Source organism: Phocoena sinus, chromosome 1 (genome assembly GCF_008692025.1).
Source record: "Phocoena sinus isolate mPhoSin1 chromosome 1, mPhoSin1.pri, whole genome shotgun sequence".
NCBI classification, from domain to species: Eukaryota; Metazoa; Chordata; class Mammalia; order Artiodactyla; family Phocoenidae; genus Phocoena; species Phocoena sinus.
Genome location: NC_045763.1, coordinates 147,936,539 through 147,950,479, shown reverse-complemented (window position 1 = coordinate 147,950,479; position 13,941 = coordinate 147,936,539).

The window sequence follows — 13,941 nt, the reverse complement described above, 5'->3', positions numbered from 1 at the left end:
CATATGGATCTTAGTTTCCCAACCAGGGATCCAACCCGTGCCCCCTTGCAGTGGAAGTACAGAGTCTTAACTATTGGACCACCAGAGAAGTACCCCCTCATGGTGTTTTTAAGAATTTTTTATTTTTTTTTAGAAAAGTTTGTTGTCAAGTGAGTTCATGGGAACAACTTTTAGAAATATCAATATTCTAGAGAAAATTATCAGAAAAAACTCATAAAGAGAACCGAGAGGTGGCTTGTCTTGCTAAAGTGACCCACCCCAGCCCTTAGGAGCTAGCATGTGCCCCATGTGGGAAGATAGTGCAGAGCCTTTGCCTCAACAAGGCAACAGAAGCCCTCCAAAGAGCTACTCCCTCTTCCTCTTCTGGATGCTAGGTTAATCACTAGGCACATTTCCTAGCACGCCCAGCTGGGTACATACTGTACCTGAAAAGGGAGCAAAGGGGTTGTACCCAAAGAAGCTGCAAGAATTAGCTCACGTATACTGGCAGGATCTGGGGTGCTTGATCAAAGAAACCAGAAAGTAAGATTAGATAAGCAGGATTTCATTAACCTGAGGACACTTCTAAATGGAAGAAGGGGTGGTTCTTAGAAACCTGGAGAAAGTGATGGCTCATACTTAGTGGAGTTGAAATGCCTAAGTGGCCATGGCAGACAGTGACAGAAGGGATTTAAAGTATCAGGGAAATGGGCATGTTGGAATATATATATTATGTGAAGTAAGAAGACCCACCAGAGGATTATGTTCCACAGGAGGGCCTAGAAGTCACATCGTTTATCAAACTATCAGGAATGTGCTCATGAGACGGGCACCAGCATTGCCAAGAAGTATTTGCTCTTCTCTGTAGGCCAGGGCTGATGGTAGGAAATGCAATCACAGAGCTGGGCTCATCAGTAGCAATGACGATGGGGTTATGAAGCAACGGAGGCCAGTTGGTGACTCCTGACTACCAGAATCCAGGAGAAAACAATTATGATTATGAGGGTAAATTTGGAGAGATCCCTAAGGAGACTTAATCTACAAGGCAGCTGTGGAGATAATTAAGTGAAGATGGCATCCCTAGGGACAATAAATGAGAAGCCAAAAAGGGGTGAAATCAAAAGAAAGCAAGAGGGGACTTCCCTGATGGTCCAGTGGGTAAGGCTCTGTGCTCCCAATGCAGGAGGCCTGGGTTTGATCCCTGGTCGGGGAACTAGATCCCACATGCTGCAACTAAGTCCGCATGCTGCAACTAAAAGATCCCACATGCCGCAACGAAGATCCCACCTGCTGCAAAGAAGACACAGTTCAGCCAAAATAAATAAATATTTAAAAAAAGAGAGAGAGAAAGAAAGCAAGAATAGGTGAGCATAAGGCTGGGGGCAGCTGCCCCAATAAAAGGTTATGATCCCTTGCTCAATTACTAAGCCAATTGGACCTATACCAATTTTCAGACCCCAAAATTATTGACTGAAAAGGTGAATAGGTCCACAGGAAAAATGCATGGTAAAGATTCTTCCAGTCCTTTTCCAAAGGGACCTTCAGCTATTTACTCAGGTAACTATACATTGGAGAAAGGAGAATGCCTAGACATTTTGAGAACTGCTAGACATAAGAACTAAGTTAAACTGGAAATCTAAAGTGTCGTCATGGCCCTTCTGTTACAACTGTGGCATATGCAGGCCCATTCAACATGGAAGAAGCACTGAATGACCAAGTATACAAAATAACTTACCCAGTCGATGCTAGCCAGCCTTTAACATCAGGAATCACAGAACTGGCTCATGAATGGAGTGATCGTGGTGTCAGAGGTAGAGTCTAGGCATGAACTCAACAGCATGGAGTCCTGCCTATCAAGGCCTGTCTAACCACTACTTCCTCTGCATGTCTGACCTGCCAGCAACAGAGACCAATGCTGAGCTCACAATAAGGCACTATTTCTTGAGGTCGCAAGGTTTAAATTTTATTACACTGGGTCCTTTCCATCCAGGAAGGGCCAGTGATTAATTTTCACAGGAAAAGAAACTTATTCCAGGTATGGATTTGTCTTTCTCTCCTGTAGAGCCTCAGCCAGCACCATTATGATGTTGTTTATGGAGTGCCTGATTCATAAGCATGGAATCACTCCCAGTATTCCTATAACCAGAAGATCAACTTCACAGCAAAGGATTTGCAGGAGGGGGCCCATGACAATGGGATCTGCTGGTTGTATCACCTATCACATCATCCAGAAGTAGCAGATCTGATAGCACACCAGAAAGACCTGCTGAAGTTACAATTGAAGGGCCAGCTTGGAAGCATACCTTGTAAGGAAGGAGTGACATCCTATGAGATACAGTATGTACACTTCACTGAATCAGGTATATGGCTTGGGAACGAAGCGGTAGAAGCATAAGTGGCCCCATTTACCGTCATTTCCCATGACCCACGGGGGAATTTTGCGGTTCCTATCCCCATAATTAGGGGCTTTTGCAGGTTTACAGACCCTAGCTCCCCAAAGAGGGGCAGGTTTCCATTGAACTATAAGCTAAAACTGCCACCTGTGTGCTTTGGCTTCCTGTGTTCAGGGATCAGCAGGAAAGAAGAGGGTCACCCTCTGTCAGGGATAACTGACCCTGATTATCAAGAGGACATAAGACCGCTGTAATATAATAAGGGCAGAGAAGAATATCTATGGAATACAGGGATCTTCTTGGGTGCTTATTGGCACTCTCTTGAACAATTGTGACTGTGAATGGAAAAGTGCAGTAACTCTGACGTGATAAAGGAGTCAGGGGCTCAGACTCCTCAGAGACATGTGTTTGGCTACAACCATCCTATAACCTGCCAAGACCTCCAGAAGCGATAGCTCAGTGAGTGTGAAATTTAGAATGGATAGTGGAAGAGGGAGATGATGAGTTGCAACCCTCAGTCAACTGTAGAGATGAGTGCTGTAGTTCATCCCACTAATCTAAGTTTCTTCTCAGGAAGGAAGCCCTATATGATGAACCATGGAGATGCTGAAAGATATGTTGCAGTGCTCGAGGCAAGGATATGCTCTCTCTAGGAAGAGACTGAGCTAAAGATTGAACGTGGTAGAGAGACTAGGGTCTGGCCACTTCTGATCAAAGGGGAATTCCTCCAAGAGGCAATCTTTGCTCTGGAGCTTGCCATTGGACTGGCTGAAACTTCCTCAGAGTTGACTCACAAGTCTGATGCTCTTTCTACCCAATATCCTTCCTTCCCCTTCTTTTTTAAAATAAATTTTGATTGATTGATTGATCTTTGGCTGCGTTGGGTGTTCGTTGCTGCGCGAGGGCCTTCTCTAGTTGTGGTGAGCAGGGGCTACTCTTCACTGCAGTGCACGGGCTTCTCATTGCGGTGGCTTCTCTTGTGGAGCACGGGCTCTAGAGCGCAGGCTCAGTAGTTGTGGCGCACGGGCTTAGCTGCTCGGTGGCATGTGGGATCTTCCCGGACCAAGGCTCAAACCCATGTCCCCTGCATTAGCAGGCAGATTCCTAACCACTGCACCACGAAGGAAGCCCCCTTCCCCTTCTTTAACAGAGATCAGACCTGCATTGTGTCTGAGGCTTTCTACTCCTACTCCTATTCCCTTTCCCCTTTCTCTTTCCATAAATCTCTTGCACTTCTAACTCTACCTTGGCATTTGCTTCCCAGAGAACCCAAAGTGACACGCAGATTGTGAGACCTTTCCAGCTTGTGTTTCTGACTTAAGTGAATAGATCCTTTCTTACTTCTTTTCACTTTTTTCTTTGAATCCATATATGTATACATATAGCTGATTCACTTTGTTATACAGCAGGAACTAACACAACATTGTAAACCAATTATGCTCCAATAAAGATGTTAAAAAAAGAATCCAAGTTTTATGTGCACATAATTTAAAAATCAAAATATTCCTACAAGGTTTGTAATAAAAACCAGCATCCTCCTTGTCCTCTCCCACCATTTTCTTCCCCCTAATAGGCAACCATTTCCCCTTGTTTACCTGATTATTTTTGTATATCTACATATCTCTAAATAACATATTGTATTTTTACTATTCAATTTTTCCATTTTGGTTATTATTTATCCCACTAGAGAAGATAAGGGTTTAGCTCTCATTCCCTTCCTTACTCTTACCACACATATGCACACTTTCCAAAGTTTTTATACTGCAAGGATGTTGCATTATACTTTGGCTAGATCAATATCAGTGTTTACATTGTGAGGACGAAATGATTGCTATTCAGAGCTAAGCTATATAGTAAACGATGACTACATTTCCCTTCCTGCAAACTGAAGTTGATCACTGTCTTGTTTTTGCTTTAAAAAAAAAATTCTTTGTTTTCTATGTACCCATCACTAATTGAGGCCCAAGTGTCTAAATACCCTTTCAAGATCTTCAGGCACCTCAAGTGTTCTATCAAATTCATCTTCATGAAGAAGTCTCTCTCTTACTGTCTTCTGACTTGGCCCACTAGAACTCATTGCCTTCTATGATTGTCCAAATGTCCCCCTGGGATCCCAAGAGTTTCTCTCACACGTTAGAGCTCCGGTTTTCTATAATCTGTATCTTCCTCTTCTTTGGTTTCTTTCACTGCTATATTGGAGAACTTTCTCAAATAATTATTTGAGGAAAGGTGCATAGGAGGTAAGATTTTTTTGAGATCATAGAGGTCTGAAAATGTCTTTATTCTACTTTTCCACTTTATTCATAACTTGGTTGAATATAGAGGCTTAGGAAATATTTTTCTGCAGCATTCCAAAGGCATTGCTTTAATTCCTTTTAGTTTATGGTGGTGTTGCTTAAAAGTCTAAAGCCAACCTGATTCAATTTATTGAGCAACTATTATGCATCAGATTGTTCTACATTTATCCTTGTGATACATCTGTTTTCTGATCTTCTTGCTGTCCTCAACATTCCACACATTCATGAGATGCGTTTTCATGTGGGTCTCTTTTCATTAATTTTCCTGGGCACTCAGAGTGCCCTTTCAATCTGTAAAATCATGTCCTTCAGATATGGGAAATTTCCTAGATTTTTTTCTTTGATGATTTTTTCTCTTCTATTTTTCTGAAACTCCATTTATTTGAATATTGGAACTTCTGTGTCCACTTATGTTGTTTTCCCTATTTTTTATATCTTTGTCAATTTACTCAACTTTCTGGAGATGTCTTCAACTGTATCCTTCAGCCCTTATATTGAAATTTAATTTATATTATTTTTAATATCAAAAATCTTTTTTTCATGTACCCTAAATGTTCCATTTTGTCCTGTTCTTGTTTCACAGTTGAAATATCTTCTTTTATATCAGACTTAAATTAAGGCTGGGAACAGGGCAGCTCTGGGGACCTTGGTGTCAAGAGTTAGTGAACTTCATTCTAAACCTTTAGGTGATAGCTCCCAATTATTATGTTCTTTTATTTTCTCAGTTCAAATGAGAGAAGGAGGTTGACTGGGATTGATTGGTGCATCTGGGTTAGGTATTACCCCTGGCCCAATCAATCATGACCAAAGATTAAGGTATACTACACAAACATGACTCCCAGGGTCTCACCACTGGTAGCTTGGAAGACTGTTCTCAGAGAAGGGGAGATGTGTCATGGAATAGGAAGATATCCCAAAAGATTTGTTTCTCTAATCTTTCTTCCTGAGACATAAAGTATTCTTCAATACTTTTTAAAGTTGAAAAACTTCAGTATATGTTATATTCCTGAACTTAAAATCATCTAGAGAGGGGAAAATGTTCTGTATTTAAAATCAATTCTTTTGGAGTAAAGGTTTGCTTTTCATGAGAATCACTTGCTTTAAAAAATATGGATCCTCAGGCTGTACCTCCAAAGGTTCTGATGCATTTGATGTGAGATGGAGCCTGGGAGTCTGTGTTTCTAACAAGTCTCAGGCGATACTGTTACAGTATTAGGAACCACGGTTTGAGATACAAACATAGAGAAGGCCTTCTTTATGCTATGCTACACAAAAACGAAAAATCTGATTTTATTTCAGGAGTTAAGAAAATACATGAATTCATTAAGGCAGGTATTTTAAAGAAACTTGGGTATTTAATACCCTGTTGGGGGACATTTTGCTTAACTCGCTAGTTTGGATGGCCAACAGAGTCAACTTTTCTTGGCAAAAGTTATGAGGTTGCTGCCAAATGTTCTTTGTGAAAACTTCAAATTGAGAATTCAGATCATTGAGGACATGGCACAATATCATAATTATCACAGCCACCTCATCACCTACTCGCCTAATCAATTTTCTGGGAAAGAGGTTTCTTATCTCTTAAAGAGAAGTCATATATTTTTAAATCCTCCGTGTCCTCAAATGTATCACTGTTATAACAATGACTTTGGACTTAAAATTTTTAAGGAAAGTGCAAAATATGCTATCATGTGACTCAGAAATAGGATTCACGAAGGGAAAATTTTAAAAACTTAATCCATTTTTGACTTAGCTTTAGAATGAGTTAGCATTCAAATCTCTCCCTTTCTTAGTTATTTTTTTTTAAGTTGTAAAGACACATCAGTAGGATATTTTCTTCTTGATCCTCGCTCACATTCTTTTAGATATATGGAAGTGCTATTTAAAGCGATTACACCCAGAAATATTTATGGTAAATGCTATTGTTTGTGTTGTTTATTATTTTGGCTTTAACCTTGTTTAACCTTTGTTAAAACAAATAAAAGATAGTTAATTTGAACTAATTGCCAAATTACGTTAATGAAGAATATGTATGTTAGTAACAATTTCATATAGGTTATGTAAAATATATACAAAATAAAAAATAGAGGAAGCGATCATCTCATTACATTGTAAAAGCCCAATGTACTATCTCGGTAAACTGATTTTACCTCCTAGTTTCAAGTAGTAAGTCTATGCTTTACCTACCTCTCATGCCTGAGACCCCTCACTAAGGTTCCAATCTTTTAGTAACCTCAATACCCTACAATACATTTTTATTTGGGTATCCTCTTGTGACTCAATCATCTCCCATAAAATGTTTCTAGTCCTCATATTTCTATGAATAATACCATTAATTCGGTCTCTTATGCTTATAACATTAATAAATTAGAACTAATTTTGCTTTTTTCCATACTTAATCCTATATCTGTTAAAAAATATATATATATATATATATTGGTTGAAAATGATGGAGTTTGAATTGGATGAGAGCTAATGGGATTGAAACTCCACCTAGTTTAAGGAAAAAAGGGAATTTTCTGGAAGGATCCAGGGGTTGTTCACAGAACCGAAGAAAGAAGTGCAGGCACTAGAACAGGTCTAGGAACCTCTGGAATTGGAACCAGCAAACTGATGCCACTAGAATGTGCTCTTTCTATCTGGATGATGACTATACTTTCTGAGTATTTTTCACAAGGCTGGGACACCAGTAAAAGATGATGTCACAGCCTACAGCTCAAAGTGCATAAAGAAAAACTGAGTATGGTCTCCATTTTACATTCAGCCAGTCTCAGGGAGGCATTCTTATTTGTCCAGCGTGAGTCACACGCTTATCCCTTGGACCAATCACTGTGGCTAGTGGATGTTGTACTATATTTGGGATTGGCAGTTGCAGTAGTCTGTGTCCTCTAAGAAGCAGATGTCAGAATGGAATTAAAATATAAGGACTTTATTCGAGGAAATGTCTGTGTGAAAGGGAGGGAGCTGGTCAGGGCTGGGAAGACATCAGACCATGATGCAGTCTGACCCTGAGTGAAGGAGAGAAAGTAGTTGGCCTAGATTGCTGTGCAGGCTATGGAAGGTTCAGCAAAGCCACTGAGTAGTTCTTGAGCCAAAGGAAGTTGGCTGAAATAGGAGTCCCTTGTCTCTCAGGAACTGATCTGCCTTGGTATTCCTGTCATACTCAGTGATTGGCAGGAGCAGCCTGCAGGAGGCGTGGCCTCCATGCAAATTTGGAGATGTGTTTCAAAGTGCAGCAGCTGGGTCCCTTAGTCAGTTGTGCTCCCTGCAGTAGGAGTTCTATGGGGAGCGATCTCTTGGCGGCATCTCAGTCCACTCTGAATCATACGGCTGGAGTGGGAGATGAGCAGCTCCTCGAAAAGAATGGATATATTTTTCTGGACAGATAAAACAATAATGTCTGGTACATTGTTCGTCAAAATTCTAACATGCCTCTCCAGTTCAAGTCTTTGTTTTATTCCCACAGCTGCTGCCATTGTCCATACTTTCATGTTCTTATTCTTGGACTACCAGAGCCTCTTCTGATTAGTTCCTGCCTCTATTCTAAACCTTCTTCTACCAATCTACACGCCACCTTGTAATTTAATGACTAGAACCTCAGTTTGAACATATCGTTTTCTTATTACAAGAAACCTACACGGTTTTTGGAGAGTTCTCATTTTCCCTCTGGCATTCGCAACTTTCTAATATGACTCTTACTATTCCCTAATACAACTCCTGTATCTTGCAAATATCACCGTCCTTCAAGTACAACATGCTCATTTATACCCCAACCTTGTCTTAGAATCACAGAATCTCAGAAATGGGGAGTATCTGTATGGGCATCAGTTGTTCTCCATTTTAGCTTCTTGACCTTAGGGAGATTAGAGGTGAATATGTGGGTATTAAATCAAAAATATAAATGAAGGGGAAGGAGATGAGATAGATAGAGATGGACAAGGGGTGGGAGCATGCAAAATCTAAGGTCTGGTCCATGCGACAAAATCAGCATATGGTCCTTATGATTTTGACAGCAGGTAGCTGGGATAAAATGAAGGCTACTGGGGAGCTGGACTTTTGGAGAGGGAGGGATGAAGAGAGCATGGGATGGGTTCCAAGAAGAGGTTTTTTGGTTTTTGTTTGGCTGTGCCACGCAGCTTACAGGATCTTAGTTCCCTGACCAGGGACTGAAGCCAGGCCACGGCAGTGAAAGCGCTGAGTCCCAACTACTGGACTGCCAGGGAATTCCCCAGGAAGAAAGCCCACCTGGGAAAACTTCATATAAGATGAATTAAAAAAAAAGCCAAGTGAGTAAGAGGGGAAAGAGATGGAAGGAAGGAGACGTGGAAGCTTCCCAAATCTGCCATCCATCTAAGGTTTTGGTTGACCGGCCTGTTAGCATTATTCTGTTCCAGTAGAGCTTGTATGCAGGGTATGATTACAATCTGGTTTACCGTGGTAAAAAAAAATCCAATTATTTTACATACTAAACCAAGAGTGATTACTTGTAACAATAATAATCTGGGCACCAGGGTTTATAACAAGCCAAGATCTGTTTCTCTGCAGCTGCCACCCACTGGTTTTGGCTCTAACCCTTGCAACCATACAGAATAAGCCTGCTTCCTTTACAGATGGCAGCCATTCGAATATTTGAAAACAATTATCATGGAGTCCCTGAGTCATTTCTTTTTCAGACGAAACATTATCAGCTTTTTAACCTTTTCTCATAGAATATAATTAGAAATATCTTGCTGCTGAATTCACTCCAGGTAGTTTCTTAACCAGGGCAGAAAAAGGTGGGATTACTGCTTTCTTTATGATAGATAATAAGCATCTAAAATGGCAGCCTAAAATCACATGAATAACTTTAGTAGGTACCCTATTTATGGAAATTAAACTTATTCTCAATGAAAACTCCAGGTCCTTTCCACTTCTGCTACTTCTGGCTTAGGTCTTACCTCTTCTGTTTTCTTTCATTTATTGGAGGACTTTATTGAAGACTTCTCATTAATTAAATATATTTTTATTAACGAGGAACCACTGTGGACTTGGCGCTGGGAGTGGGAAAGATTTATCACTGCTGGGATCCTCTCCCATTGCTGTGACCCAGGGAAGCTAGAGACGGCAGGACCCAGGGTCAGGACTAAGGGTGAGATAAGCAAAATGTCTCGGGTGCAAGTTTTAAGGAGGCACTTGCTCTCAGGCTTGTGCAAGTGCAGGACAAATAGTGTAGTACTCTGGATAGAGTTCTTATCCAGTCCCCCACTCTAGCTTATTGCTTTGGATAATCTGAGAACATAGATCAGGTAGGTTTAGTTCAGCTCTTGGCCATTTTAACTACAAAACAAAGTTTTAGAGTTACTACTTTTATATTCTGTACAACCACACAAGCATATACTCTTATTTAATATACACTGGGGAAAATGAGAGTCATATATGGTCAGCATGAGGGAGATCAGAATACAAGATTGGGGTTTTTTCTAGATCTTCCCATGGCAGTAAGGAGAAAAAGGAGAAGCATATAAATCCAACCCTTGCCCCCAATTTGGAGGTGCTTATACACAGGGGTTTCCTTTGGGCTGTGGATCCTTGATATCATTGTCCAAATTTTTCTTTAAAATTATCCCCTGGATCTAGATTCTCCCATTCTGTAGTGATACAGCTCAGAACATTAAGTGACTACCCAATGACCAGCACCAAAAGAAAAGCCCTACATAGGAAATTTGGAGAAAATAAAGAACTTCGCTATGATTATATAACTAAGCCTCAGACATAAAAGGAGGCTAAATCAAAAGGGAATGGCCCCTAACAGAGAGCAGTAAAACCCTTTCAAGGAAAACAAAGAAAAGGAGAACACAGGCAAAGGTGAGTTGAATATATACCTCATCCCTCAGGTTAGGTTGCCCTGTCCAGCTCAAACCAAATCCCTTTGAGGAACTTCCCATTTTATTTTCCTCAGTGAAAGGGGACCAGGAAGATGAATGAAACAGGATTCCTAAAGTAGGACTCAGCCTAAGACCCATTCAATGATGAAGAGATACTCTAAATTTTATAATATATGTAAATGTAAAATGTCAGGCATGTTCTTCCCCCTGATTGAAGGGAAACAGGGTTGGGAGACATCACCGAGAGGAGGAGGAGCCATTTTTAACTTTACTTTCAGAATATAATTATATACTTTTAATTTTAAATGCTATTCTTGCTAGTTGTGAAAATTTAAAGACCACAGAATGATAAACTATAAAGTGAAAGTTTAGGGGCTTCCCTGGTGGCTCAGTGGTTGAGAGTCCGTCTGCCGATGCAGGGGACGTGGGTTCGTGCCCCGGTCCGGGAAGATCCTACATGCCGCGGAGCGGCTGGGCCCGCGAGCCGTGGCCGCTGAGCCTGCGCGTCCGGAGTCTGTGCTCCGCAACGGGAGAGGCCACAGCAGTGAGAGGCCCGCGTACCGCAAAAAAAAATAAAAATAAATAAATAAGTGAAAGTCTATCCCATGCTTCTGGCCCCCAGAAAAAACAACTGTTAACAGTTTGGTATATATACATCCAACAGTCCTGTGTCTTAAAAATGTGTTATTACATATGTATTAGTCAGGGTTCTCCAGAGAAACAGAACAAATAGTGTGCATGTATATCTATATATCTATATCTATATCATCTATCTATATAATATATATGAGAGAGAGAGAGAGAGAGAATAAGGGATTGGCTCATGTGATTATAGGTCCTAAGATCTGCAGTTGGCAAGCTGGAGACCCAGGAGAGCCGATGGTATAGTTCCAGTCCAAGTCCAAAGGCCTGAGAGCCAGGAGAGCTGACAGTGTAAGTTCCAGTCCAAAAGCTGGCAGCCTGGAGAACAGCAGGAGAGCTGGTGTTTCAGTTTGAGTCCAAAGGCAAGAAAAGACCAATGTCCCAGCTCAAGGCTGCAGGCAAAATGAATTTCCTCTTACTCAGTCTTTTTGTTCTGTTCAGGTCTTCAACTGACTGGATGAGATCCACTCACATTAGGGAGGGCAATCTGCTTTACTCAGTCTACTAATTTAAATGTTAATTTGATCCAGAAATATTTTCACAGACACATCCAAAATCATGTTTGGCCAAATATCTGGGCACCCTGTGGCCCAGTCAAGTTGACACATAAAATCACAACATATATTTATTATATATAATATAATAAATGGGCTCACAGTGTATGAACTGGCCTATAACCTATATGCATTATGCATTCACATCAAGACTGTGGGCTTCAGAATCAGTGGACCTGGGTTTGAGTTGTGACCTTGGTAAGTCACCAAATGGCTCTGAACTTTTGTTTCCTTATTTATAATACTGATTTAACAACATGATATACCTTACAGAGTTGTGATGAGAGTTAAACAAAATGTTGCAAATTAATTACCTAGTGGAGAATAAGCCCTCCAAATGCTAGATTTAAAAGAAAAAGTCCTAACACATCATGGATATCTTTGTATGTCAATAAATATGGCTCAACTTTATCCATTTTTGATAAATGCATAGTATTCTATTGTATGGGTGAATCCTAATTTATTTAACGGACTCCTGTTGATGGACATTTAAGTTTTTTCTAATTGTTTACTTTTCTAAACAAACAAACAAACAAAAAAGATAGTCTTGCAAACTTAATTATTTATTTAGGAGAAATTCATAAAATTAGAATGACTGGGTCAAAAATATATTACAGTTGACCCTTGAACAAGATAGGGGTGAGGGACACCAACTCTTTTCACAGTTAAAAATCCATGTATAACTTATAGCTGGCCCTCCATATCCACAGTTCCTGCGTATCAGTGGTTTCACATCCAAGGGTTCAACCAAGGGCAGATCGTTTAATATAATTGTATGTATTCATTGAAAAACATCCGAGTATAAGTGGACCCATGCAGTCTGAACCAATGTTGTTAGAAATTCAACTGTAGGTATCTTTAATTTTGATTAAGATTGCCACATTGGTCTCCTGAAACATTATATCAATTTATCCCAGCCACTCCCCTCCCTTGTCCTCACATTTGGGAGCGTGTCCATTTTCCCCATACCCCTGTCAGAACTAAGCACTATCAAACACTTAAATCTCTGCTAAACTGATATTTGAAAGAAGTCTCATTTGTTTTAAATTCCACTGCTTTTATCAATGGTAAACTTGAGCAATTTCACATAGTTATTGCCCATTAGTGTTTCTTCTTTTGTGAATTGACTCTTCATATCTACAACCCCTTTTCTAGTGGATGCCAACATATTGTTTTCTTATTGATTTTAAGTGCTCTTTAAAATCCTCAACAATACAATAATATCTAAAACTTATATGCCACCTAGTATAAGCCAGGTTCTAAGTGCTTTACATGTGCTAATTTCTTCCTCAAACACATCCTGTGAAGTCGGTACTATTATTATTGCTATTTTACAGATGAAGAAACTGAGGCATATGAAAGTTAAATAACTTGCCCAACACCTTGCTGCTGTTAGGTGGTAGAGCCAGTTAGTAGGCATTTTGGCGCTGGAGTCCATGCTCTAACTACTTTACTGCTCTCCAACTGCTGCAAATATTTCATTTCCCAATTTGTATTTATCTTTAAAGTTTGTTTATAGTGTCCTAAATTTTTACATAGTCTAACTTCTCCTTTTAAAATGATTTCTTGCTGATCTTATTCTTTTACTTTTTTTGTGAAATCAAAACCCTATTTTTTTAAAAATTATTTATTTAGCTGCACAGGATCTTAGTTGTGGCACAACAGGGATCTTCATTGCCACGTGCGGGATCTTTAGTTGCAGCATGTGGGATCTAGTTCCCTGACCGGGGATCGAACCCAGGCCCCCTGCATTAGGAGCATGGAGTCTTAGCCACTGGGCCACTAGGGAAGTCCCCTTGCTGATCTCATTCTTAAACGATGAATAGAAATTTCCCCGGCAAAGAAGATCTCTAGCTTCCACCTTAAGACAGAAAGATAATTGTGTACAAAAGACATGCATGAAGGTGTGAGAGAGCAGGGGACATTCAGGAAAAACTGAGATGATCAGATACATGAATTCTGGGAGACAAGCTTGAAAAGGTCATTTGGAATTAGACTGTCAAGAACCTTGGAAGTATGGATTTTATCCTGAGGGTAGTGAAGTGGGAGCTGCTTAACTTATGCTTTTGTTTTTAATAAAACATACTTATGTATAGAATGGTATAAAACAAAATAAAAAGAAATATTTTCCAACTGAGACTTCCCATACACCCAGCATATTCCCAAGAGGTAAGCTTCTTTTATATGTTTCTGGTTTTGGTTCTTGTGATTATCA